This window comes from Odocoileus virginianus, chromosome 3 (assembly GCF_023699985.2).
Source record: "Odocoileus virginianus isolate 20LAN1187 ecotype Illinois chromosome 3, Ovbor_1.2, whole genome shotgun sequence".
Lineage (NCBI taxonomy): Eukaryota > Metazoa > Chordata > Mammalia > Artiodactyla > Cervidae > Odocoileus > Odocoileus virginianus.
Window position 1 is genome coordinate 70,275,415 of NC_069676.1, and position 27,021 is coordinate 70,302,435.

Here is a 27,021-nt window from a genome sequence, read left to right on the forward strand (position 1 = left end):
TTCAGGACAAAGAAATGTACATGCCTATAGACCTATTTTGTCTAGAAATAAAAGTAATGAATGAGAGTCACATTTGAATAACAAGAGTGGACTAGACATGAGAGAAAAGAACAGGCCTAGGCAGCTTCAATTCTCCATCTTAAAATTACTTACTATTGTTGAGAATAATAGAACATCAAAAGGATAAATTCAAAACTCAAATTAGTTCCTGTCCTCCCAGGAGAGACTGCCTGCCTGATTCTGATCTGTCTTTCATGAGTCGTTTCTCACTCAAAGTTACAATTTCAAGGGCTAGAGCGTCATTCCAATATGCAAAGGAGCATTGGCATTAATGAGAGTTATATTTAGAAATTCTTCTACTGTGAGATAGAATATAACATTAAACTTGTGAATTTTAAGGTCATGACAAGGACATATTGACATGCTAAAGTTTCAAAACTATGTAAATTAGCTACTTGGGTAATCACAGGCTCTACAAATCTTCTGCTCAAATTAAGAGGCAAGTTTGTTCATTTCTCCCACAACTCAGGATCTGTCAGAATAGGGTGATGCTATATTCTGCTGACAAACCATCCCTAAATCTTACCAATTGATTTATAAAAGCCGAGGTCTATTTCTACCTCACACCACATGGCTGCCTTTGCAGGTCTTCTCATTCTGGATGGAAAGTGATTGAGAAGCACCTATCTCAAATGTTGCTAGTCATTTTGACAATGGGAAAATATAGCTCTAGGGTGTGTTGCACCAGTGATTAACTGTTTCTGCCTAGAAACGACTCTCACTCTTCTCTAAAACAAGCCATAGGCATGACAACCAACCATAATGGGGGCAGGGAGGTACAATCTCTCCAGGTATCCATAGTAAAAGATGACCACCAGAGCAGTGGTCAGAAGAACAAAAGTCCTTTAGAAACTTATTAGTTAAAGGAGTCACGCAAATACAGAATATACAAATAAGTAAAGGAGGTATGTACCCCACTGGAGTAAGGATATGGAGGAGCTGACCAATGATGTGGTAGAGTAATGTGAGGGGAGCAAAATTAATTAGAAGGTCCATTTTAGACAAGCTGGTCAGTTGACCAGATAAACTCGACAGCAGATACATTTTTATATTTTCCCATTGTCTTTTATTCAAGGAAATGTTAACCAAAACTACACGACTTGGTCTGAGTTATTTCATAACATGAGGTCCCAGTAAAGAACATGGTGCTGCCACAGAACACTAACACAGAGAATTCTGGAAGGACCAAAAGAGGGAGGAGATGACCAGCCTCCCAGAGTCCTTTTCGCTGGAATCCATCTTGGCTGAGCAACGCTACGCACCACCAGGAAGGACTCTGAGTCAGAGTGATTGGCCAGAGACAACCTGGAAACTAACCCCCTTACTATAAAAGCGGAGCTATAAGCCAGGTGGCCCAGCAGGTCTCCTGGGTTCTCCTGCCTTGCTGCTCTGTGCCCAGGCCACCTCAAAGAGTTACTCATTTTTCCCTAGGTAGCTCTCATGTATATGAGATATATATGTTAACAAACTTCTGTTTTATTTTCTTTTATTAATCTTTTAATATGGACATCTTAGTTAAGAACTCAGAAGAGCAGAGAAAAAAATATTTTTCTTCCTCTTGTGGACTTAAAAAATATTCACAACCTAAAAGTTGAGAGTTATGCTTTACTCTGTGGGAATTTTTAAGGCTGCAAGCACAAAAGACAGCATCACAAGTAATCCTGAGAGAACTGTTCTCAGAACTGTTCTCCTCTCCTCAGGAGGCAAGGGGAAGAGCCAGATTATACAGAAGCTTTGCAATAAAGAGCAGGTAATCTGAATGTCAAAAGATTATTGTTAATTAAAGAAAATCAGATATTCCAAGTTAAGGAATTTAGTGCTTTTCTATGTATGGGAAGATGGAAAGTTCTGGGCTCAATGAAGTCATGCCTTTGCTATTAACCTCAGCTATCTGGGGTCAGTATCCTGTGTTTTCACATCTTGAATTTCCTTGCGGCTCGCCGTAGTGAGTAGCTACAGGCTGATGAGTGCTAGATCATAGGTATTCTTCTTGAGTTCCCCCAGGGTTCACCAATTCACCATCTGTGATGACTGTGACATCCTTTGCTTATTGATAAGGCAGGAAATATTCCATTTCTCACCCTGTATATGTATGGACTTCATCAGTGAAATTCCTCCCCCCCACCCCAACCCCCACCAGCTTCTAGTTAGGTTCCTCTTCTGAGAGGCACAAGGGTGAAATCAGAGAGAGGTAGAAGAGTGAAGTCACCATATCTTTCCTGATGGGACTGCTGCTGGCTGACTGCATCCCACAACTATGGTTACAACTCCATAACTATAGCCAGGTAGCCCTCACTCATGCATTCGCTCCATGGGATTCCATGCATCCCACAGAAGTGGCCAACCCCTCTTCAGCTACTTCAGACCCAAGAGTGGTAACTTACTAGTGTTTCTAGCCACTGGTACTGCACTATCTGATGTGGTTTCCCTCATTGCTATGAACTGAATTGAGTCCCCACAAAACTCATGAGAGGACACAGTGAGAAGGCAGACTTCTGCAAGCCAGAAAGAGAGCCCTCATCACAACCCAACCATTCTGGCAACCTAACCTCAGACTTCCAGCCTCCAGAACTGAGAGAAAATAAATACTTGTTTAAACCACCTTGATCATGGTATTGTGTTACAGCAGCCTGAGCAGTATTAGACACTAACCTATACTCTCATAATAATCCCTTTATTAAACTCTTCTCAAATTATCCCACACAAGCATCTCTTTTCCTGCTGAGATCCTTATTCATACAAAATATGTATTTTGAATTCTCATTTGTTTGCACCTATAATTTCTCTACAACTTATAATTTCCTATACAAAGGACAGCTTAATTATGACTTACAAAATTAGAACAAACTTTAGTTTTTAAAGGGTAAAATATTTAAGCAAATATACCATTTATGTTTTATTTAAGGCACAATATAGCATAATTATTCAGAGAACAGGACTAGAGGTTTAGGCAGACTTGGAATTCACTCCCATTTCTGTACATGGTAGCACAGTTACTCTGCCAAGTGACTTCTCTAATGTTCAAGTTCCTCATCTGTTAAATAAAAATCACAATCTAAATTATACTCCAATTAAAAACAGATTGAAAAAATTTTTTAAAAGAATCACAATCTGTTTTATAACTAATATGATTATCATAGAGTTGCAATAATAGCCCAAAATGAAACAGAGGAAGCTATTACTATTACTATTAATCATTATCACTATTATTCTCTTATTATGAATCCTTTTATAATATTGCTTTTTGGGAAGCTCCTTGAAACCTGAGCATATCCATGGATACTAGTTCTCACAACCCTCAAAGCCCATGGGATTCTTACAACAAGGAGAATAGATTAGAACCCATCTATGTGCTCCAAAGGCAGCATGAACTAAGGCCAGGAGGCATCCTACATCTTGCCTTGAGAACATTCCTTTTAGAGGGGAAGTTAATCAATGCCTTATCACCCTTAATGAAGTTCTCATATTAAATGCAGGACACTTGATACAATTTACTTTAATTAATTACTTTTCTATGCTTAGAGAAAGTGCTTGAGGAATTATTTGTTCTGCCTGAACATTCTCTTTTTATCTTTTTTGTCTGCTGCCACGTCAGACATGGATATGTCCTGAACAGAGAGCTAAAAAATACTAACAAGCACTAACTACTACCTCAGCAACTAACATAAGACTTATTCATACATCACTTAATTTTTCTTTAGAATTTCTCATAGAATTTTCTATGGCTCAACCAATAAGTATCTTATAGGAAAGTCAAGTTAGGCTCTGAAGTCTGCACATATTATGAGTCTCTGCGATAGGAAAAAAGATTTCTCAGCAGGCAGACTGAATTATGAAAAGTCTGAAAACCAACAATTTATGCAGCAAGGTTATGCAACAAGGAAGGTTTAGCTTTATAAATCCAATGTTCAAAAATAATTTCTAATAAATTACTGCTATGCATGACCTTGAAAGATACCTAATCAACTCAACTTCCAAGATGAGAATATTAAACAAATGAGATATATGACCTTGATCAAGTTCCTTAGCCTCTCTGATTTTTAGATACCTCATTAAAATGGGGCAAAAAATGGAACACAGACCAAGGGCTGCTGAAAGAATGACATGAAATAAGGCATACAAGCTACAGTCTCCTGATGTACAGGAAACACTCAATTACTGTTAGATGTGTGTGTGTGTGTCAATCACTCAGCTACCTCCAATTCTCTTCTGCCCCACGGGCTGCAGCCCACCAGGCTCCTCTGTCCATGGGATTTCCCAGGCAAGAGTACTGCAGTGGGTAGCCACTTCATTTTCCAGGGGATCTTCCCAATCCAGGAATAAAACCCTCATCTCTTGTGTCTCCTGCATTGGCAGGGGGATTCTTTACCACTATTGCTACCTGGGAAGCCCAGATAGGCTATTATTAAGATATCTTATATCCATTCTAGCCCTACTACACTATGACCCATTCACATTTGAAAATTTGACTCATCGCACAATAAAAATGGGCTACTCACTCACATTGCTATATGACTACTCTTTCAGTTTAAAGCTTTCAAATAAACATTTGTATCCCAAGAAAGATTTGACAGTTTTCAGTTTTCAAGGTTATGCCATGCGGGTATGTCCATGAAGATCACTGGCTTATTAAATAATTCCATTCTGATAAGCAACAAAGCTTTACTGGCCAATCACAATCTAGACTATAATAAAACTAACATAAATTTAAACTTAAAAAGCTTGGAGAAATAGGGAAACCAGGTTTTAAACATTAAATATTAAGTATCTACTAATTTGCCCAAGGATTCATTTTAACTGTGAAGTTTATAACTTTAAAAAATGATCCAGCAAAAATTAATGAATAAACTAATAAAGAAGTTCTCATTCATGTTTTGAGGTTTCTGAGTTTTATGATTTGCATTTGTTATTGTTCAGTCACTCAGTCATGTTTGACTCTCCAACCCCAGGGACTGAAGCACACCAGGCTTCCTTGTCTTTCACCATCGCCCAGAGCTTGCTCAAACCCATGTCCATCAAGTCTGTGATACCAACCAACCATCTCCTCCTCTGTCATTCCCTTCTCCTCCTGCCTCAATCTTTCCCAGCATCAGGGTCTTTTAGAATAAGTCAGCACTTTGCATCAGATGGCCAAAGTATTGGAGCTTCAGCTTCAGCATAAGTCCTTCCAATGAATATTTAGGACTGATTTCCTTTAGGATTGACTGGTTTGAACTCCTTGTAGTCCAAGGAACTCTCAAGAGTCTTCTTCAGCACCACAGTTCAAAAGCATCAATTCTTTAGTGCTCAGCCTTCTTTATGGTCCAACTCTCACATCCATACACCACTACTGGAAAAATCATAGCTTTAAATAGACCTTTGTCGGCAGGTAATGTGTCTGCTTTTTAAAACGCTGTCTAAGATATACAGATGGCTAATAAACACATGAATAGATGCTCAACATCACTCATTATCAGAGAAATGCAAATCAAAACCACAATGAGGTACCATTTCACGCCAGTCAGGATGGCTGCTATCCAAAAGTCTACAAGCAATAAATGCTGGAGAGGCTGTGGAGAAAAGGGAACCCTCTTACACTGTTGGTGGGAATGCAAACTAGTACAGCCACTATGGAGAACAGTGTAGAGATTCCTTAAAAAACTGGAAATAGAACTGCCATATGACCCAGCAATCCTGCTGCTGGGCATACACACTGAGGAAAGAGACACATGTACTCCACTGTTTATAATAGCCAAGAAAGACATGGAAGCAACCTAGATGTCCATCAGCAGATGAATAGATAAGGAAGCTGTGGTACATATACACCATGGAATATTACTCAGCCATTAAAAAGAATACATTTGAATCAGTTCTAATGAGGTGGATGAAACTGGAGCCTATTATACAGAGTGAAGTAAGCCAGAAAGAAAAACACCAATACAGTATACTAACACATATATATGGAATTTAGAAAGATGGTAACGATAACCCTGTATGTGAGATAGCAAGAGAGACACAGATGTACTGAACAGTCTTTTGGACTCTGTGGGAGAGGGCAAGGGTGGGATGATATGGGAGAATGGCATTGAAACATGTAAATTATCATATGTGAAACGAATTGCCAGTCCAGGTTCAATGCATGATACAGGATGCTCAGGGCTGAGGCACTGAGATGACCCAGAAGGATGGGATGGGGAGGGAGTTGGGAGGGGGGTTCAGGATGGGGAACACATGTACACCCATGGAGGATTCAAGTCAATGTATGGCAAAACCAATACAATGTTGTAAAGTAAAATAAATAAATTAATTAATTTTTAAAAAATAAATAAAAAATAAAACGCTGTCTAGATTTCTCACAGCTTTTCTTCCAAGGAGCAAGTGTCTTTTAATTTCATGGCTGTAGTCACCATCTACAGTGAATTTGGAACCCAAGAAAATAAAGTCTCACACTGTTTCCATTGTTTCCCTGTCTATTTGCCATGAAGTAATGGGACCAGATGCCATGATATTACTTTTTTGAATGTGGAGTGCTAAGCCAGCTTTTTCACTCTCCTCTTTCACCTTCACCAAGAGGCTCTTTAGTTCCTCTTCACTTTCTGCTATTAGTATGGTGTCATCTGCATATCTGAGATTATTTATATTTCTCCTGGCAATCTTGACTCCAGCTTGTGCTTCATCCAGTCTGGCATTTCACATATTGTACCCTGCATATATGTTAAATAAGCAAGGTGACAGTATACAGCCGTGACATACTCCTTTCCCAATTTCGAACCCAGTCTATTGTTCCATGTCTGGTTCTTCTTGCACACATGTTCATCAGAAGACAAGTAAGGTGGTCTGGTGTTCCCATCTCTTTAAGAACTTTCCATGGTTTGTTGTGATACACACAATCAAAGGCTTTAACACAGTCAATGAAGCAGAAGTAGATGTTTTTCTGGAATTCTCTAGCTTTTCTGTGATTCAATGGATGGCGGCAATTTGATCCCTGGTTCCTCTGCCTTTTCTAAATCCAGCTTGTAAATCTTCAAGTTCTTGGTTCACATAATGTTGAAGCCTAGCTTGAAGGATTTTGAGCATTACCTGCCTAGCATGTGAAATGAATCTAGTTGTGCAATAGTTTGAACATTCTTTGGTATTGCCCTTTTTTGGGATTGGAATGAAAACTGACCTTTTCCAGCCCTGTGGCCACCACTTAGTTTTCCAAATTTGCTGGCATATTAGATGCAGTACTTTAACAGCATCAGCTTTTAGGATTTGAAATAACTCAACTGGAATTCCATCACCTCCACTAGCTTTGTTCATAGTGATGCTTCCTAAGGCCCACTTGACTTGGCACTCCAGGACATCTGGCTCTAGGTGAGTGATCACAACAGCATGATTATCTGCATCATGAAGATCTTTTTTGTATAGCTCTTCTGTGTATTCTTGTTACTTCTTAATATCTCCTACTTCTGCTAGATCCATTCCATTTCTTTCCTTTATCAAGCCCATCTTTGCATGAAATGTTCCCTTGTTATCTCTTAATTTTCTTGAAGAGATCTCTAGTCTTTCCCATTCTGTTGTTTTCCTCTATTTCTTTGCACTGATCGCTGAGGAAGGCTTTCTTATCTCTCCTTGCTGTTCTTTGGAACTCTGCATTCAGACAGGTATATCTTTCCTTTTCTCCTTTGCCTTTAGCTTCTCTTCTTTTCTCAGCTATTTGTAAGGCCTCTACAGACAACCATTTTGCCTTTTTGCATTTCTTTTTCCTGGGGATGGTTTTGATCACCGCTTCCTATACAATGTTATGAACCTCCATCCATAGTTCTTCAGGCATTCTCTCAGACCTAATCCCGTGAATCTGTTTGTCACTTCCCCTGCATAATTGTAAGGGATTTGATTTAATTCATACCTGAATGGCCTTCTGGTTTTCCTTACTTTCTTCAATTTAAGTCTGAATTTTGCAATATTATTTTTTAATAATTCCAAAATATACTTTCAAAAACATTTTTTAAATGAGGAGGGGTTATAACCCCAAGGAGCCTACTATATGAAGAAATGTTTCTGAAGTGCATTCACTCATGCCAGACAGTTGGGTTGCCCTTACTAGAAGAACTAGACAAAAAGAAGGTATATACATGTAGTCAGACAGTTCACAATCCAGTTTTTATTTCCCCAAACAGGACCCAAAATGTAAGGAAATAAGCAGATGATATTCTAGCCCTTTTCAGTATTTTTTAATTTTTTTTAATTTTCTTTGGAAAGAAGAGGAATGTCTTAAGACAAAAGTAACTATTTCTGCTTCAGAAGTTAATTGTGGTTATGTAACTTAAGGAATAAAGGCTGTCATATAAAAATACAATTCAAGCAAAGTTGGGATGCTAGTCAAAATAATCCACTTCTACAATGAAATCTAAAGCCAGATGAACTGTGAGCTTTCCTATAAGATCAGAATAAAAAAAGGATTTAATATTGATTTTCCCAGGATAAATGTTCACAAGACAAATTCTCAGTATTATGCCATGAGCAAATCCCTCACACCTACACCCATTCTCAGCTGGAGTTAATAACTAGAGAATTAACAAAGTGACTGTCCCTCAAAGGCTGTGAAATAAAAGGGCTCAATATAAGATCCTTTAAAACACTTTCAAAACTTCCTGAATGTGGACTGTTCCACAGGATAACCTTCTTGGACTCTTCAAAAGTCACTGTCATGAGAAACAACCACACACATCAAAAAAATCTTTTAAATAAATAAAATAGAAGAACATCTATTAAACAGCTAAAATTTATAAAAACTTATTTTATCAAGTGCTGGCAAGGAGGAATGAGAATGCTTATACATGGCTACTGAAAATAGTACAACCACCTTGGAAAACTGTTTTGCAGTTTCTTCAAAGATTAAATATACATCTGCTACATGATTCGGCCATTTCAATCCTAGAAATATACCCAAGGCAAAAAAAAAAAAAAAAAAAGCATATGTCCATACAGAGACTGAGACACAAATATTCCCAGCAACTTTATTTGAAATAATCAAAACATACAAACAACCCAGGTGTCCACGAACAAGTAAATGGATAAATGGCTTGCAACTGATAGACGCACAAGACAGAATGTTATGCAGAAATAAAGGAATGAACTACTAATATATGCAAAAAACACGGAGGAATCTCAAAATAATGATGCTGAAGTCAGACACAAAATGGTACCTACTGTATGACTCCATTTATATAAAATGTGAGAAAATGTCACTAATCTCTAGTGACAAAAAGATCAGTTGTTGCCTGGGGGTGAGAAAGGAAAGCAAAGAGGGGACACAAGGGAAAGATTAGAGAGGGGAATGAAGCTTGAAGGATGACGTATATGTTTGCTGTCTTGATTGTGGTGACAGTTTCACAGTGTAAACAAGTCCAGACTTTTAAATTTACCAAATTGTACAGTTTAATGTGCATACTTTCATTTCAGTTATACTTGTTTTTTTTTTTTTAATGAGCTTCTTTAGAATAAACGGACTGAAAAGCCATTACAACGTGTGGCCATTCACTGGATACTTCTTTTAAAAATCATATAAGATAATTGTAGGACATTGAGGAAATTTGTCTATGGATTACACAGATACATAGAATTCAGGACTTTTTTCTTAGGTAAAACAACAGTAGTATAAGAGATTCACTCAAAAAGATTTGTGATGAAGAGTTGATTTCTACAGATAAAATAAAATAAAAAATACTGAGAGAAAGGAAGAGAAGCAGTAAATGTAATACAATATTACCTGCTAAATCTAGGTTAAAGCTAGATAAATGCTTATTTGACAATTGCTTTAATTTTTGTATTTTTAAAATCTGTCATAATAAATGGATTAATACCCTACATTATTTTATTTCATTTCATTCTTGTCTTCATTCAGGAAGCAATAACACTCAGTAGGGAATATTTTTTAAATATCCTCCTATGTAGCAGAAAACAATAGCCATAAAATCTTCAATCATTTAATTGGTAAAAATTTATTTTCTCTTTGACATCTCTCCACAGATGTCAGCATAGGTTGTTAATGAAGCAACTAACAATAATAATGATCACAGCAGTGAACTACCATTGGCACTAATCATGTTCTACAGTCTTTACATGCATTTTAGCTCTCTCCCCTCTCTTAATATAATTCACTTAACAATCTGATACTGTAGATACTACTATCATCATCCGTATATTGCAGATGAGAAAACAATACAAAGAGGGTTAACCAGCTCACCCAGAGTTACACAGGATAACAGGAGGAGTGGGTACTCAAGACCAGCAGTCTGAGACTAGAGCTTGTGCTCTCAAGTTCAAGGTCACAAATTACAATGCCACTAAGTAGAGGCCAAAAGGGAATGACCAGGTAGGAATTCTGACAAATTGGTGCATGTGTCCCCTGCTTCTTGGCCAGTATTTCCATGTCTGTGGATTTTTTCAAGAAAAGCCAGAAATACAGATTTTTAGGTGAAGTATCGTGTTGCTTTTGTTTGATTATTGGTTTGTTTATATTCATGACATTCCTTTTTTACAAACAGTGCTGTTAAAAAAGCAAAACATTTTGAAGAATTCATTTGGCCCATACATGCCGGTTTGCAATCTATGGCAAAACAATTAAAGTCCCTTAGCACTGTGGCCTTAAGAAATAATTAGGAATTTCCCCAAAAAAATTCTCTTTTGAGGATTCATGATCCAAACTGTTGATTCACAAACTGTCCCTCCTATATGGAGGGCACAGATAGACCAAAGAAAGAGGCAGATCACTCCAGATGGTAGGCTGGTGTTCAAATAAGCAAGGGAGCCCTTTCTGCCTCCACTGCTGCCATGGCGCCTATGAAAATGCTTGTGGTGAAGGTGAGGCAAAAAAAAGAAGCAGGTCCTGAAGTTCACTCTGGACTCTACTCAGCTTCCCAGGTGGCGCTAGTGGTAAAGAGCCTGCCTGCCAATGCAGGAGGCTTAAGAAATGTGGGTTTGATCCCTGGGTTGGAAAGATCCCCTGGAGAAGGAAATGGTAACCCAGTCCAGTATTCTTGCCTGGAGAATCCCACGGACAGAGGAGCCTGGAAGGCTACTGTCCATGGTGTTGCAAAGAGTCAGACACAACTGAAGCAACTTACCACTTAGTGTACCCACCTTGTTGAGAAGATGAAAACATGGATGTCACCAGTTTTGAGCAGTTTCTTCAAGAGAGGATCAAGGTGAATGGAAAAGCAGACAATCTGGGCAGCTGTGTCATAACAATCAAAAGAAGCAAGATTAAAAAAAAAAGAAAAAGAAGCAAGAGCAAGATTACTGTAACTTCTGAAGTGCTCTTTTCCAAAAGGTATTTGAAATATCTTACCAAAAACTGTTTAAAGAAGGATAATCTACACGATTTGTTACATGTAGTAGCTAACAGCAAAGTTACAAATTGTGTTGTTTCCTCATTAATCAGGATGAAGAAGAGGAAGAAGATGATCAAAACTCAATCTTGAATATTTGGATAAATTTTTAAATAAAATTTATCAACCAAAAAAAAAAAAATAAGCAAGGGAATTTACAGAGAAGATTTGTCTTGAGGGACTGCAAGATGAGTAGCTCTTCACACCTGCTTATACAGAGCTTATATAGAGGCCTTAACAGGATTCTCATACTCGGTCAGGATGGTCTCGCCCACACACACTGCTCTCTCAAGTCTGCATCCCTGAATGGCTCTGGCTGTGCCAGCAGTGGGCAGAGTGTACATTCTGGGGTAGGACACGGGTAGGAATGAAGAGCCTCCAAGTGTCTGGGTCCAGTTCACATGTCAAAAGGCAGTCATATCCTCTCAATGACCTCCTCCAACAAAAGTTAAGAATTAAATTCTTTGCTCCCATCCGTTGATCCTGTTCAGTGATCCATCTGAAACTGGAAACTCCATCATGCCAAAACAGTGGATGGGTAGCAGATTCGGTGAAAGGCACACCAGCACACACAGAACCTCGAGTGTGCCTCATCTCGCCACCATTGCACCAAGCTCCTAGGACTACAGCACACAGTGGGGACAGCTAACAAGAAAACCTTTTCTAAACTCTGTCCTGACCCAGCCTGCCCTCATCAACATTTCCAGAAGGAAAGGCAGCAATGAAACAGACCACAGTCTGCTTGCTGGGCTCAGTGAGCCCAACAGACAACACAAATGCGCAGACCCCGCACCTTTATCTCACCCTGAGCTGTCGTCTGGCACCCTGTGAAGGATCAGTGCCTTCTGGAAGCCTCACTGCCTGCATGCCCTCTGGTCTGCTGTCAGTCTCACAGCGCTCCTCTTCCCGCTTCCACGACAGGGCTCAGCAACTCACCAACAAGCCTTCATTCAGATCCATGGAGAGAGGGGAAAATGGGAGTAAAAGAACAGAAAACTATCCTAACATGAGCATGATCACATATAAGCCTCCATAAGCTAACACTAGCAGATGGTAACTGCAGCCACAAAATTAAAAGACACTTACTCCTTGGAAGAAAAGCTATGACAAACCTAGACAGCATATCAAAAAGAAGAGACATCACTTTGCCAACAAAGGTCCATCTAGTCAAAGCTATGGTCTTTCCAGTGGTCATGTATGGATGTGAAAATTGGGCATAAAGAAGGCTGAGCGCCAAAGAATTGATGCTTTTAAACTGTGGTGTTGGAGAAGACTCGAGAGTCCCTTGGACTTCAAGGAGATCCAACCAGTCCATCCTAAAGGAAATCAGTCCTGGATATTCATTGGAAGGACTGATGCTGAAGCTGAAGCTCCAATATTGTGGCCACCTGATGTGAAGAACTGGCTCATTCGAAAAGACCCTGATGCTGGGAAAGAATAAAGGCAAGAGGAGAAGGGGATGACAGAAGATGAGACGGTTGGATGGTATCACCAACTTGATGGACATGAGTTTGAGCAAGCTCTGGGAGTTAATGAAGGACAGGGAAGCCTGGCGTACTGCAGTCCATGGGGATGCAAAGAGTCAGACACAACTGAACAACTGAACTGAACTGAAGTTAACACTTTGGCACTGGCAGTTTCAAGTAAAAATTAAGTTCATAATAACAGTAATGTCTAAGCACTTACTATTTGCAAGATACTAAGTCAGGCACTCTCTGAACACCATCAACATAGGGCCATTTCAAGATGGAGAAACTGAGTCAGAATGAATTTATACGCCTGTGGTCAAGAGTTTACCTTTAGTAGATGCAGCACCTAGGATTCAAATCCAGACATCATTCCAGTGCCTGAGTTTTTTCTCTAGCTTTGTATCTCAAAGACCAAAGGTTTGTGGTGAAGAGGAGAGAAATGAGAATTAGGAAAGAGAACTAAACTTTCAGAGCAGAGATGGATACCTATCTATCCTTTGCTCCAGCTCCGAGCCTGCCAAAAAGACTTGAGCTATTTCTTACAGGCTTACCTAGTATCTCTGCTTCTGAATCAGTCAGGGAGATAATTTAAAATGCAGATTCCTGGTCCCCACTCCAATAATAAATTTACATCTCTAAGGCAGAGATCAGCAATGTGCATTTTTAATTGCTCTTCCAAGGTGAATGTTCTCCAGGTAAACCTCTGGATTTGATGATTCAGAAAAAGAGCAAGGCAGAGTCTAAAAATCTTGAACAGAAATTTAAAGGCAGAAGGAGACTTTTAAAGTTGCAACACAGAAGGGCGCTTTTGCTGTCAGACATACAATTTTTGATTCTCTAAGAGGACATTTCAGAGAAGGCAATGGCAACCCACTTCAGTACTCCTGCCTGGAAAATCCCATGGACGGAGGAGCCTGGTAGGCTGCAGTCCATGGGGTTGCTAAGAGTCAGACACAACTGAGCGACTTCACTTTCACTTTTCACTTTCATGCATTGGAGAAGGAAATGGCAACCCACTCCAGCATTCTTGCCTGGAGAATCCCAGGGACGGGGGATCCTGGTGGGCTGCCGTCTAGGGGTCGCACAGACTCAGAAACGACTGAAGCGACTTAGCAGCAGCAGCAGCAAGAGAACAATTATTACTGACAAACATCTGAAGGAAACATAGGCCATTTATTTTACATGTTTCGACATCTGAAGACAATGGCAAGCTGGAAGGAAAGACAGGTTTAAGGACTGCAGGAGTTAGTTAATTTATGACTGATTATTAAAAAATAATATATGCACTTCTGTGCTTCTCCAGAGGGGAGAGTTACAAATTACTATGGCTGTTGTTGCTGCTGCTGCCATTGCTGGTGTTACTGTTTTTTTTTAAAAGACTGCAGCCTTCAGATGTTTGTGAATATTACTATTATTTGAGGTTTGTCAGGTTGCCATAGCTACCTTGGTTCCCTTCTGCCAGCAGGATGTGATGCCCTGGGAGTTAGAATTGCAGAGTCCACAATGTAAATGCAACCTGGGAAGCTGCCTCACTTTCTCCCACAGCTCCACACCTTTTTCTTCAGATACATTGACCAAAATACAGCTTCCTCCAGCCTGCCAGCCTTCTCACGCTTGTGTTTTCTCCACTCAGTTATCCTCCCCACCTCCCCTCCATTTCTCTAAGAACCCTCCACTGGGCTCTTTTAAACCCTTGGACATGATTCTCATTCAACCCTGCTGGCAACACTTCTACCTTCTTTCCTAAACTGAAATCTGGCTTTTCCCATATAATCATAACACTGAGCTCTCGTGTACACAGATGCTGGTGACGCCCTGTTTCCTGGCTAATCCACCCCTAGTTCCATCTTCCCCAAATCTGAGGAGCGAGAAGTAGATCAGTATCGATCTCAGGGTTTCTGCTGCTTCTGCTGATTCACCATTTTCACTCCAGGACTCCACCCTCCTTTGTACTTTCTGCGTCTGGCCATGCCGTGCTCCTCTGATCGCCCCCTTTGTCTTCTAACCTCTGGGGGACTTCCAGGCTTCCCTGTCCGCCCTGTCGCTTCCCCCACACCGAGACTACGCAGCACCACACTAGGCCCCGGCCACTCCCATTCTGTCTCCTCTACTTACTCCGAAGCTGCTACAGGTCCATCTTCAGTTCCATCGCTCGCTGATTGAAGTTTCACCTACAGGCCCTGAGCCAGTGCTTCCAGCACTGATCACTTTTCCTACAACTTGACTGTGTTCTTTCTATAACCTCAAAGCACAGAAAGCAATAGGGTGTGGTACTTTAAGAATTTGGTATCTGCGTGTACCCCAATGTTCATCATGACAGTTTATAATAGCCAGGACATGGAAGCAACCTAGATGTCCATCAGCAGATGAATGGATAAGAAAGCTGTGGTACATATACACAATGGAATATTACTCAGCTATTAAAAAGAATACATTTGAATCAGTTCTAATGAGGTGTTTGAAACTGGAGCCTATTATACAGAGTGAAGTAAGCCAGAAAGAAAAACACCAGTACAGTATACTAATGCATATATATGGAATTTAGAAAGATGGTAATGATAACCCTGTATGCAAGACAGCAAGAGAGACACAGATGTATTGAACAGTCTTTTGGACTCTGTGGGAGAGGGCAAGGGCGGGATGATATGGGAGAATGGCATTGAAACATGTAAATTATCATATGTGAAACGAATCGCCAGTCCAGGTTCGATGCATGATACAGGGTGCTCAGGGCTGGGGCACTGGGATAACCCAGAGGGATGGGATGGGGAGGGAGGTGGTAGGGGGATTCAGGATGAGGAACACATGTACACCCATGGCAGATTCAAGTCAATATATGGCAAAACCAATACAATGTTGTAAAGCAAAATAAATTAATTAATTAATTAATTTTAACAAAAAAGAATTTGGTGTCTGAATTAAACCCCACAAGCAAAGTCCTGGCTTTACCACTTACTACTTCTGTAGTTGGGGCAAGCTAAAGGACCTTTCCAGGCCTCAACTTCCTCATCCACAGAATAACAATAATATCACCTATTTCACAAGGCTGTTACCAAGACTGAAAAAGAAATCTCCTTTGCATAATTTAGACTGTTTGAAGGTAAGAGAAAATCCAACTCAGACTAGCATAAGAAATAAGTATTTTATTGGTTCATTTTCCTCAAAGTCCAGAGCAAAGATAGGCTTCAGGCTGGGATTGATTCAGTGGTTCAGCCACAGAACAAAGATACTATATCTCTCCCTCTGTTCTGTCTTCTAAGTGTCAAATTAAGTTTAAGGCTGGTTCTCCCTCATGGCTATAAGACACTATCATTGGGTTATAGCCTTCCTTATCCAAAGCCAAAAAAGTGAAGAAAATGACCATTTCCAAAAGCTCTCCCAGAATAGTAATGGAGAACTTCTCCAGACATTCTCAGGAAACCTCTCAGGTCCCATTGTCCAGATGCAAATAACAACTCCATTCCTGAGCCAATGCCTGAAGCAGAGGAATTACTAATTGGCTCAGACCTGCTCAAATGGACCAATCACTGTAGCATAGAGAAGAGATTACAAATACTGGAAAGTATTTATCTGCCTATAAACTGTACATTAAATATGAGATGATGGAGAAGGGAATGGATGCTGGGGAAATGACCTAACACCCACTGCACAGAGTCAACTCCTTGCCTAACGATGGGCAATTAGTAAACACTATGCTAACATCAGCATGTATTATTATGTCATTTATACCTTTGAGGAGTACTTTGATTCTTCTTTGTATTTTCATTTATTATTCACATGATTGTTTCTCTATACTCTCCCATCCTCAAGCTTGTCAATCATTAAGGCAGTGTGCTTTACTGATTTTTTACCACTAACGTGGCCCACCCCAAATTCTGTACATAGCAGAATGCATAAGAAAAACTGAGCTTCAGTAAACGCTGATTAAATACAAGAATCGACGATAAAAATAGTTCTACCCAGCAACAAAGCCTCTCTGGCAGGAGTTAAACACTGTGCAATGTTCCTATGCCCTTCAGTAAAGAACAACTTAATACATTTAACAAATACTCTTTCTTGTACAAAATAATATTACTAACTCACCACTGATTATCCAGGCACAGAGAGTGAATATCTTGGCTATTTTCTAACTGATCAGTAAGAGCTTATTCTTTACCATACTACACACAATTTATTCTCTCTCAGGTTTCTTTCACAATAACTTTTGAAGTAGTGACTCCATTTGATCGAACTATATGCAGTACAAAGAATACTGTGAGACACATGATTTACTTTGGTCACGGTACCCCCCTCATAAGAAAGCTAAGAAACCTTCAAGTTGGTATGTTTTAACTAAGAGTCATATGTCTCAAAACCACAAATTACCAGGAAAAACTCCCATACTAAACAGCACAGAGTTATAAGATATATATATAGGAAAAAAATTTCCCTGTTCAAATTATTATTTAAAATGTCCCATTTTCCATAAAATAGACTTCAATTTTAAACACATAAAGATAAATGCCTTATTCTGCCTTTTTTTTTTTCTCTTAGTAAATAAAATCACTTCCAAAGAAGTTTATTTTAATGCTTTGAAAATTAGGTAATATTAGCAATTCCATAATAATGCAACTTAATGTAATTTTTAGATAGACGTGGTAAATGGCTCAGTATGTGAGTTTTAAAAATTTTTTGTATTTCTTTTAAAGACTGCAGGATTCCAGAAGTTTATTATTACCTGAAAATTATCTGACTTAAGAAAAAATACATTATTAAACTTGAAAATGTCTTTGAGAGAAAAAAAGCACGTGGGAGACTATAAAACATACTGGCAGCCTAACAGTAAAATATGGGGAAATGTGGATTCCCTATCTTTTAACTGAGAGGCTGTAGCAATGAAGAACCTTTACTTCTTGTCTGTGGAGACCATGCAGTGAATTTTAAGAGTGAAACCTGATGAAAGAGTAAAACAAGAAATGTTCAGAGAATATAAATTAGTCAGACTAGCTGAACTTCATGAAAAAGATAGTAATAAATTTAAAATCATAATTATAGCACATGAGTCAAATCCAGGTAATACTACATATATAAAGCTTTATTACACATTTTATATCTAATTACCCACATGCATGACCAGTCATGTTTTTATTTCATGTGTCTCTTAAAACTGCCACCTTGCTTATCTCTAGCCACAAGCTTTTCACCATCTAATACAAAGTAAAGCCCCAGAAAATAATGAAACAATAGGACAGATAGTTAATACAGTGAACAGTACTATATCCCCAAAGAATTGGATGCCTGACACAACTCCATGGAGTAGATATTGTTACCTGAGGCAATGATGTTAAATGATCTTTTTTGTTCTTCCGAGTATTAGAAATCAGGTCCCAAAGCCCCTGATTGCACTGTAATGTGAGGTCTAGCCAATAACTCTCTTTCCCAAAGCAAAATCCAGCAGAGAAAGTGGGCACCATTAATTTCACACATCCAGCTAACCAGCCACAAGGCTGTGTGACGTAAGTTATTCTATTATCTCTGTTGAATTTGGGTGATGAATCACTCCAGTGAAGCTTCTGGTGTTTCCCCAGTGATCAGCCTGCTTGGTGGTGCAATCAAAGTTCATTCAAACCCCTGTAGTCTCCACTCTGGCTTCTTGGAAAACCCTAAGTACAGAAATAAATTAGGATGCAACCAATACAACAAAAAGAGCCCTAACCTCGGTCACGTTTACAAATGAACTCTTGGAGATGCTCACTATCACTCAATACTTAAAAGGAAAAATTAAGAGAAAAATTAAATGCCTTTTTTGCCCATAAAATTTGAATACTAGGAATTTTTTTAAATGTCTCATTTGTCAGTAGGTAGATTGATGCACTCTTGATGGATTTAAATTTTAAACATGCATACACTTTGAGCCAATAATTCCATTTCTATAAATGCACCCCTACAAAAATGTTCACAGACATATGCAAAAAATATTACAGTATCGAATAAGTAGCTACATTACAGTAAATCCATGCAATAGAATGTCATGAAACCTTTATAAAAAATAGGGTGAAAAAAAATAAAAAATAAAAAAAAATAGGGTGAGTCTATATAGATACTGATATGGAAAATAGCCCAAGTTTATTACAGAGTGAGGAGAAGCAGTTTGATAACAAATCTATAACATGATTCCCTTTTCACATTATGATTCTATTTGTGAAAAGGCTGTATACATATTTTCTCCTTGTATACATATAAATTTCTGGATGTACTCACAAAATATACACAAAAAATGATTGTGGAGTGGGAGGAGGGTCAATGTTAGATAAAACAGGACCTTAACTTTTCATTGAAAATTTGAAAATTTTTGAAAATTTTTACCATGAGAAGGGCAAGAAATTCTCTTCTCCAATGTCTTGGTTATATGAGGGTGAATATAGTGATATAAATGTCCAGCATAAAGAAACTGTCAGGAACCCGTGACTGTTGGTTTTCCCATTCAAACATGAGTGTGCGTGTACACACCACACATACACACAACTCACTCTTTTCCAACACCTTCTGAACCCTGACATCATTTTACATGCCACCAATCTTACCATGTCTCCCTTATCTTTTAGATATCCTTTATCCAGAGAGAACTGAACAAAAGCAGCACAGAGAGATGGTTTAATTTGGACATTGTTGTCTCCTAACACCTAGCTTAAGGTTTATCAAAAGAGAAAGGTAGTATTTTATTTTCCATTTTCAAAACAGAGGGAAATGAAATGTTCCAAGGTATAATCAGTGGCATAGGAAAATGCTTCATCCTGCTCCCTACTTCAATCAATCTTGAAAGAAATACTGGGTGGGAACACTTAAAACATGCCTTGACTGTTACTGAAAACCACAAGAATGATGAAACTTTATGCATAATGATGTTGAAATAACCCTCTGTGAATTGTGGGGATTCTGACAGGCAGTGAGATTTATGACTCCTTTCCTCCATTCCAAATCACAGAAACAGTAAAGAGCTAACTTCCAGATCAATCGTCTCCAAAGCAGATGTTCATTTCACAAGCCAGTGGTGAAGAAAGCTCGAATAAGAATCCTCAACACATTTTTACTTATTTATAGATCATATAATCACACCATTGTACTAATAATTTAAAACATTAGCAAATATAAAAGTAGAAATTAAAATGGATAAAATTTAAAATACATAGAAAATCAAGCATCTACTATTTTCTTCCCACACTCACCCAATGAGATACTATTCCAAGTAACTCAAATAGCAGCTATCATGGTGTCTCATACATAATTAAGAAATTTACATTCATAGTATCACTCAATATAATAATGAGTTATTATACCAATGAAAAAGTTTCAGGACATGCTTTCAGCTGAAATGCCTCCTCAGATGGACTAGGAGTATATTATTTGAGAAAACAAATAATTCTACCTAATTTGTTGTGAGTGGGGGGAGAGTATAATATTTAATGGATGCTTTCTAGGTGCCAAGATTTAAAACATCTCTAATTTTCTCAAAAACTCTGCATGGTATAGAGAGACTTGTTGGCAAAGTAATGTCTCTGCTTTTCAATATGCTGTCTAGGTTGGTCATAACTTTCCTTCCAAGGAGCAAGCATCTTCCAAGGAGCAAGTGTCTTTTAATTTCATGGCTGCAATCACCATCTGCAGTGATCTTGGAGCCCAGAAAAATAGTCAGCCACTGTTTCCCCATCTATTTGCCATGAAGTGATGGGACTGGATGCCATGATCTTAGTTTTCTGAATGTTGAGCTTAAGCCAACTTTTTCACTCTCCTCTTTCACTGTCACCAAGAGGCTCTTTAGTTCTTCCTCACTTTCTGCCATAAGGGTGGTGTCATCTGCATATCTGAGGTTATTGACATTTCTCCCGGCAATCTTGATTCCAGCTTGTGCTTCATCCAGCCCAGCGTTTCTCATGATGTACTCTGCCTATAAGTTAAATAAGCAGGGTGACAATATACAGCCTTGATGTACTCCTTTTCCTATTTGGAACCAGTCTGTTGTTCCATGTCCAGTTCTAACTGTTGTTTCCTGACCTGCATACAGGTTTCTCGAGAGGCAGGTCAGGTGGTCTGATATTCCCATCTCTTTCAGAATTTTCCACAGTTTGTTGTGATCCACACAGTCAAAGGCTTTGGCATAGTCAATAAAGCAGAAATAGATGTTTTTCTGGAACTCTCTTGCTTTTTCAATGATCCAGCGGATGTTGGCAATTTGATCTCTGGTTCCTCTGCCTTTTCTAAAACCAGCTTGAACATCTGGAAGTTCATGGTTCATGTACTGCTGAAGCCTGGCTTGGAGAATTTTGAGCATCACTTTACTAGCGTGTGAGATGAGTGCAATTGTGCAGTAGTTTGAGCATTCTTTGGCATTGCCTTTCTTTGGGATTGGATTGAGGGTTGGAATTTCTCTCTATTATCTCTGAGTTCTATCACTCTGTTTTTTGTTTGTTTTTGTTTTTCTGATGGGATCTTAGTTCCCCAACCAGGGATTGAACCTTGAGCCTTTGGCAGTGAGAGGTGTCTTAAACACTGGAAAGTGAAAGTGAAAGTTACTCAGTGCCCCACTCTTTGCGACCCCATGGAATTCTCCAGGTCAGAATACTGGAGTGGGTAGCCCTTCCCTTCCCCAGGGGATCTTCCCAACCCAGGGATCGAACCCATGTCTCCCGCATCGTGGGTGGATTCTGTACCTGCTGAGCTACAAGGGAAGACCAAGTATACTGGAGTGGGTAGCCTATCCCTTCTCCAGAGGATCTTCCCAACTCAGGAATTGAACCGGGGTCTCCTACATTCCAGGTGGATTCTTTACCAACTGAGCTATCAGGGAAGCCCTTAAACACTGGACCACCAGGGAATTCTCTCAATTACTCTCTTGCTACATAAAGTGATTTTCCTGCAACTAAAGGAGAACAGGACTCTGATACATTCATCCCTGGGCACAGTAAACTCTAAGAACTTTGGTAGGAGAGGTTCAGGAAAAAATTTCCCACAAATTTTTAAGTTGTCTCTGTATATCATATTACTTTCTTCAAACTGAAAATAAAACCCACATAGATTTTTTTTTTAATGTTAAATTGTGCATACTGGACTTCCCTGGTGGTCAAGTAGGTAAGTATCCACCTCCAATGCAGGGGACAAAGTCAATCCCTGGTCTAGGAAGATTCCACAGGCTGTGGGGCAACTAAATCCGTGCAGCACAACTGAGGGTAGCCCCCGGTCGCCACAACTAAAGAAAACTTGCATGCAGCAACAAAGAGCCAGCATGGTCAACAAATAAATAAATAATATTGTGCATATCATTTATGTGATAAATTCTTCTTTAGAGAACTATCTCTGAGGCAGTGGTTTTTACGGGTGAGAAATTTTGGCTCCCGTGGAACATGTGGCAATGTGTGGAGACTGTTTTGGCTGTCACAACAGGGAGCGGAAGTGCTGCTGGATCCAGTGGAGAGAGGACAGGAATGCTGCCCAACATCCTAAAATGCACCAGACAGTCCCCGAAAACAAAGACGTCTCCTCCCCTAAATGTCAATGGTGCCAGGTTTGAGAAACTTTGCTCTAAAGAAGTCATCAGTGGCATGTCAAAGACAACTATCAGATGAGCTCATTAGCACTGTTTGTGACAGTTTCATAACCTGAGACTCATTAAATTACAGTGCATCCATTCACTGGAATGCTGTAAACATTAAAATTATGTTGTGGAAGAATTTTTAAGACTATGAAGAAATGCTCATTATATTTATCCTAAAATAATATATTTAGTATGATCAGAGCATTGTAAAAGTATACACACACTTGTGTATAGTACTGGAAAATACTTTGAAAGAGTACCAACCAAAATATTAATATCATTTATTTTACCATTTATTTCTGAACAGTGGTAAGGAATTCATGTGAAAGATACTTTGCAATTAATGTCATTAAAAATATCTACACTATTTATCATCCTGAGGAGGACAGCTGATATAAGCCGTTATCTCAAAAGCTATACAAGCTTCCTAAGTATATGAGACTTTGCACCCTCTCTTTTCAGAATGTGTCACTGAGAGTTTTACTTCCTGACACCCAGTCCTTTAATGGTAGAAAAGAGAACCTGCAGGTTCTCACCAGGTGCCTGTGTGATGTCAGCAGGCAGAGTACAGTGGGTATTTTTGTTCAGTGCCAAAATAGCACCTACTATTCTCATTCCCTGTCTTTAAAAGCCTTCATTGTTATACTATGATTCAAAAGTGGAATTACTCACTTCAACGCACACCAAAAACAGTACGGTCATGACACTCTGCAAATTCAATAAATGTTTCCAACATCATGAACACTCATCCCCAGTTGAGAAGGCTTTCTGAGTGTGAGGCATTATGATACCATCTGCTATGCAGCCTTATAACTTCCATGTTGGAATTTAAAGTGCTGGTGTTGCTGATAAATTACTGCTGTTTTAGTGACCAGTAGCCTTATGTGAAGAAGAAAGCAAAATGGCAACAAGTTCTCATAAATAACACAATATTTATATCAACCAACAAAACTGATTAGTTTTGCTCACAAGTATAACTGAACTTCTAATCTCCATTGGAGAGAAAGGGAAGGCTGGGAGTAGGGATGGGGAGAAGTAGGGAACTATTTGGCCACTTAATTTGATGTCAACATAATACAATTAGAATTTTAAACATTTTATAGTACAGTAAAGGAAAAAAGAAAAAAACCTCCCCAAAAGAGATAGATTTACAGAAGAATTCCAAATAATTTGAGTAGACACTGCCACCCTCAAGGAGGTAGAGCTCAACTCCCACCCCTGAATGTAAGCTGTTTAGTGACTTGCTTCCAAAGATCGAGAGTGTGGAAGGATGAAAAAAGCAACATCACAGTGGAGATCCAGACAAGTCCTACCCCTGCCAGTGGATCAAGGTTAACATTACCAGAGGTAAGTGATGCTGATAGTACATTCTCTTGATACAATGTGATGACAATGGCATTTTATTTCTATGATCTTCCTTCCACAACCATATACTAATCATGTGAAAAAGCTTCAAACAAACCCAAAATGAGAGACACTCTATAAAATAAGCTTGATGTCAAAACTGTTAAGGCCATCAAAAAACAAACAAAAACCCCAAAACAAACAAATAGAACAGAAAGTCTGAGAAACTATCATAGACTCGTGAAGGTTAAGGAGATATGTAATTGGTACCCTGAATGATTCTGTAACAGGAAAAGGATAGTATTGAAAATCTATTAAAATTTGAATAAAGTATGGAAATTAGTTAGTAGTAATGAACTGATGTTGGTTCCTTAGTAACGAAGGTACTACAGTAATATAAGATTAAATAATAGGAAAAACTTGGTGAAGAGTAAATGGAAACTCTCTATAGTATTTTTGCAACTTTTCCATAAATCTAAAACTATTTGAAAATTAAAAGTTATCTGGATGTTTTGGCCAAATAAATAGATTGTATTTTTATTCCTCCTTGAAGAAATGATCCATTTCAAGTTTCAAAGTGTAAGTGCCTATCAGTCATCAATTATATAAATATTCTCCACAACAAAATAATTTCCATAAGCTTTAAAGGCTGTAATTTTGTGAATTTTGAGTATATTTTACTAGGAAAATGAAATCTCAAAAAACTCATTTTGTAGCACATTTTAAAAAAAATATTGATTACCTGTGTTATGCAAAAGATTTATACTTTTCTACTTCCACTAATATGTATGAAGAAAAAGCAAGTATCTTTAGACTCCTTAAACCTGTGGCCAAAATGAAGGTCTCTCTCTGATACTCTAAATCTTGTACTCTCTACTTGTAACTGTTGCTTTTGTCTTTGCATTATAGACTTAGTAGTTATTGTTTGCCAAGTCTGCAACAAGACTATCACTACTGTGTGAACTTGTGAATGTGACCTGCATACTCTAAGCAAAACCTGGTCTTAAACTTCCTCTACATAAAGTCATCACATTCTGTAGATGATTTTCTTTGTTCCTGAAAGGGTGATAATTTGTATTAGTTTTTACATTTGTTCTACAGAAGAAACACTATATTTGTATGTATATCATCAAAATATTTAAATAAAAAGATGATCTTTGTGCAAAAAAAAAAAAAGTTTATTTAAACAAAATTAATTTAAAATTACAGCAAAAAATACGACCTGTTAGATTTTTGTAAATTCTAGGTAAAACCAAACATTAAATCTGGAATTAATTAGATAACAAAAGAAGAGCAAGAATCATTTTATGCTAGCAAATGTAATAACTAAGATGAACAAATTTCCTGAAAAATGACTACTTACCATGACTGAAACAAAACAGAAAGTATGAATTTTCCTGTTAAATAAAATAACTGAATTCATTATTAAACATCATCCCAAAATCTAGGCTGAGAGTTTGACTGATGCAGTCTGTCACACATTTAGGAAAAATATAAGACAAATCCCATACTAACTCTATCATAAATTAAAAAGGCAAAAAAACACTTCTTATTTTATGAGGCTAATGTAATCTTAATAGCAAACCTGATAGAGATGATAAAAAAAGAAACACACAAATCAATATCTCTTCTTTTTTAAGTCAAATTATTTTCAGAAATACATAAAAAGAGTAACACTATTAGAAAACAGGTTTATCTGAGGTATGTAAGGTTGGTTTAACTCTTGAAAATTAATATATGTAATTCACCATGTTCAAAGTAAAAACAAAAATTCATATGATAATTTCAATAGATGAAGAATAAGCATTTGACACAACATAACACCCATTCATGGGCTTACCCAGTGGCTCAGTGGTAAAGAATCTGCCTGCACAGGAGTCATGGGTTCCATCCCTGGACTGGGAAGATCCCCTGGAGGAGGGCATGGCAACCCACTCCAGTATTCTTGCCAGGAAAATCCTGTGGACAGAGGAGCGTAGCCGGCTATAGTCTATGGAGTTGCAGAGTCAGACACAATTGAAGCAACTGAACACACACACAAACACACACACACACACACAAACACACACACACACAAAACATCCAGTCATCATTAAAACCCTCAGTCCACTAGGAACAGGAAAGAACTGCCTTCATCTGATATAGGGAATCTATGAAAAATCAATAAGTGACCTCATATTGAATGGCGAAATACTGAGCACTTTCTCACTAAACAAGGACCAAGACAAAAATGGCAGTTCTCACTATACCTATTCAGTGAGAGCCCATCTATTGTAATAAGGCAAGTAAAAGAATTAAAGGGCATACTGATTAGATAGGAAGAAGCAAAACAGTCCCTCCTATTTGCAGCTGACAAAATTACTTACTTGGAAAATTCTAAGGAATCTATAAAACAGCTATTAAAGAGTAAACTTGAAAAATTTGCATGTTATAAGAATAATTTACAAAAATAATTTGCATTTACATACATGGCATTCAAATAATTTTAAAAATGACTTTTAAAATTATATTTACAATAGCATTAGAAAATTAGAAAACAATTGGGACTTCCCTGGTGGTCCAGTGGCTAAGACTCTGAGCTCCCAGTGTAGGGGGCCCAGGTTTGATCCCTGGTCAGGGAGCTAGATCCCAAATACTACAACTAAGACCCAGGGCAGCCAAATAAATAAATAAAATTTTTAAAAAAGAAAATTAGAGAACAATTAAGAATAATTTTAACAGAGTAATATCAAAATCCTGGGTAAAAAATACAAAGCATTGCTGAGGGAATTTTTTAATTAAAATTATATATTGAATAATTTATATGTATCTATTTTTATATATATGAAATCATGAACTGGAAAACTCAATATAGTTTAGATGTCCTATTTTCCCAAACTGATGTACAGATTTAATACAACCCTGTTTAAATTTAACGGGATTTTTTTGTAGAAATTAACAAGCTATGGAAATTCAATAACCTAGAATAAACAAGGCAATTTTAAAATAGAACAGTTGGAGGACATGACTACCTAATTTCAAAACTTACTGCAAAGCTAAGTAACCAAGCTAGGGTGGTACTGGCATAACTTACATAGTTATTGGATACTTCACAGAGGAACCAAAGCAAACTAATGGAGAATTGAACATCTTTTCAGTAAATGGTGATGAAACAACTGACTATCCACATGGGGAAAAATAAACCATGACTGCTACCTAATACCACATATAAAAATTAATTCAAGGT

General features: G+C 38.2%; 1 long non-coding RNA gene and 1 pseudogene across 1 annotated transcript in view; one reads left to right on the top strand and one right to left on the bottom strand.

The window, feature by feature from the left end:
• Positions 1–25,751, bottom strand: part of LOC139034452 (uncharacterized) — a 136,833-nt gene extending 111,082 nt beyond the window's left edge. The window contains exon 1 of the long non-coding RNA XR_011486973.1: positions 25,636–25,751. This is a non-coding gene — a long non-coding RNA (uncharacterized lncRNA). The remainder of the gene's footprint in view (positions 1–25,635) is intronic.
• On the top strand, positions 10,858–11,527 carry LOC110141435 (large ribosomal subunit protein eL22 pseudogene; annotated as a pseudogene).
• Positions 25,752–27,021: the final 1,270 nt, after the last annotated feature.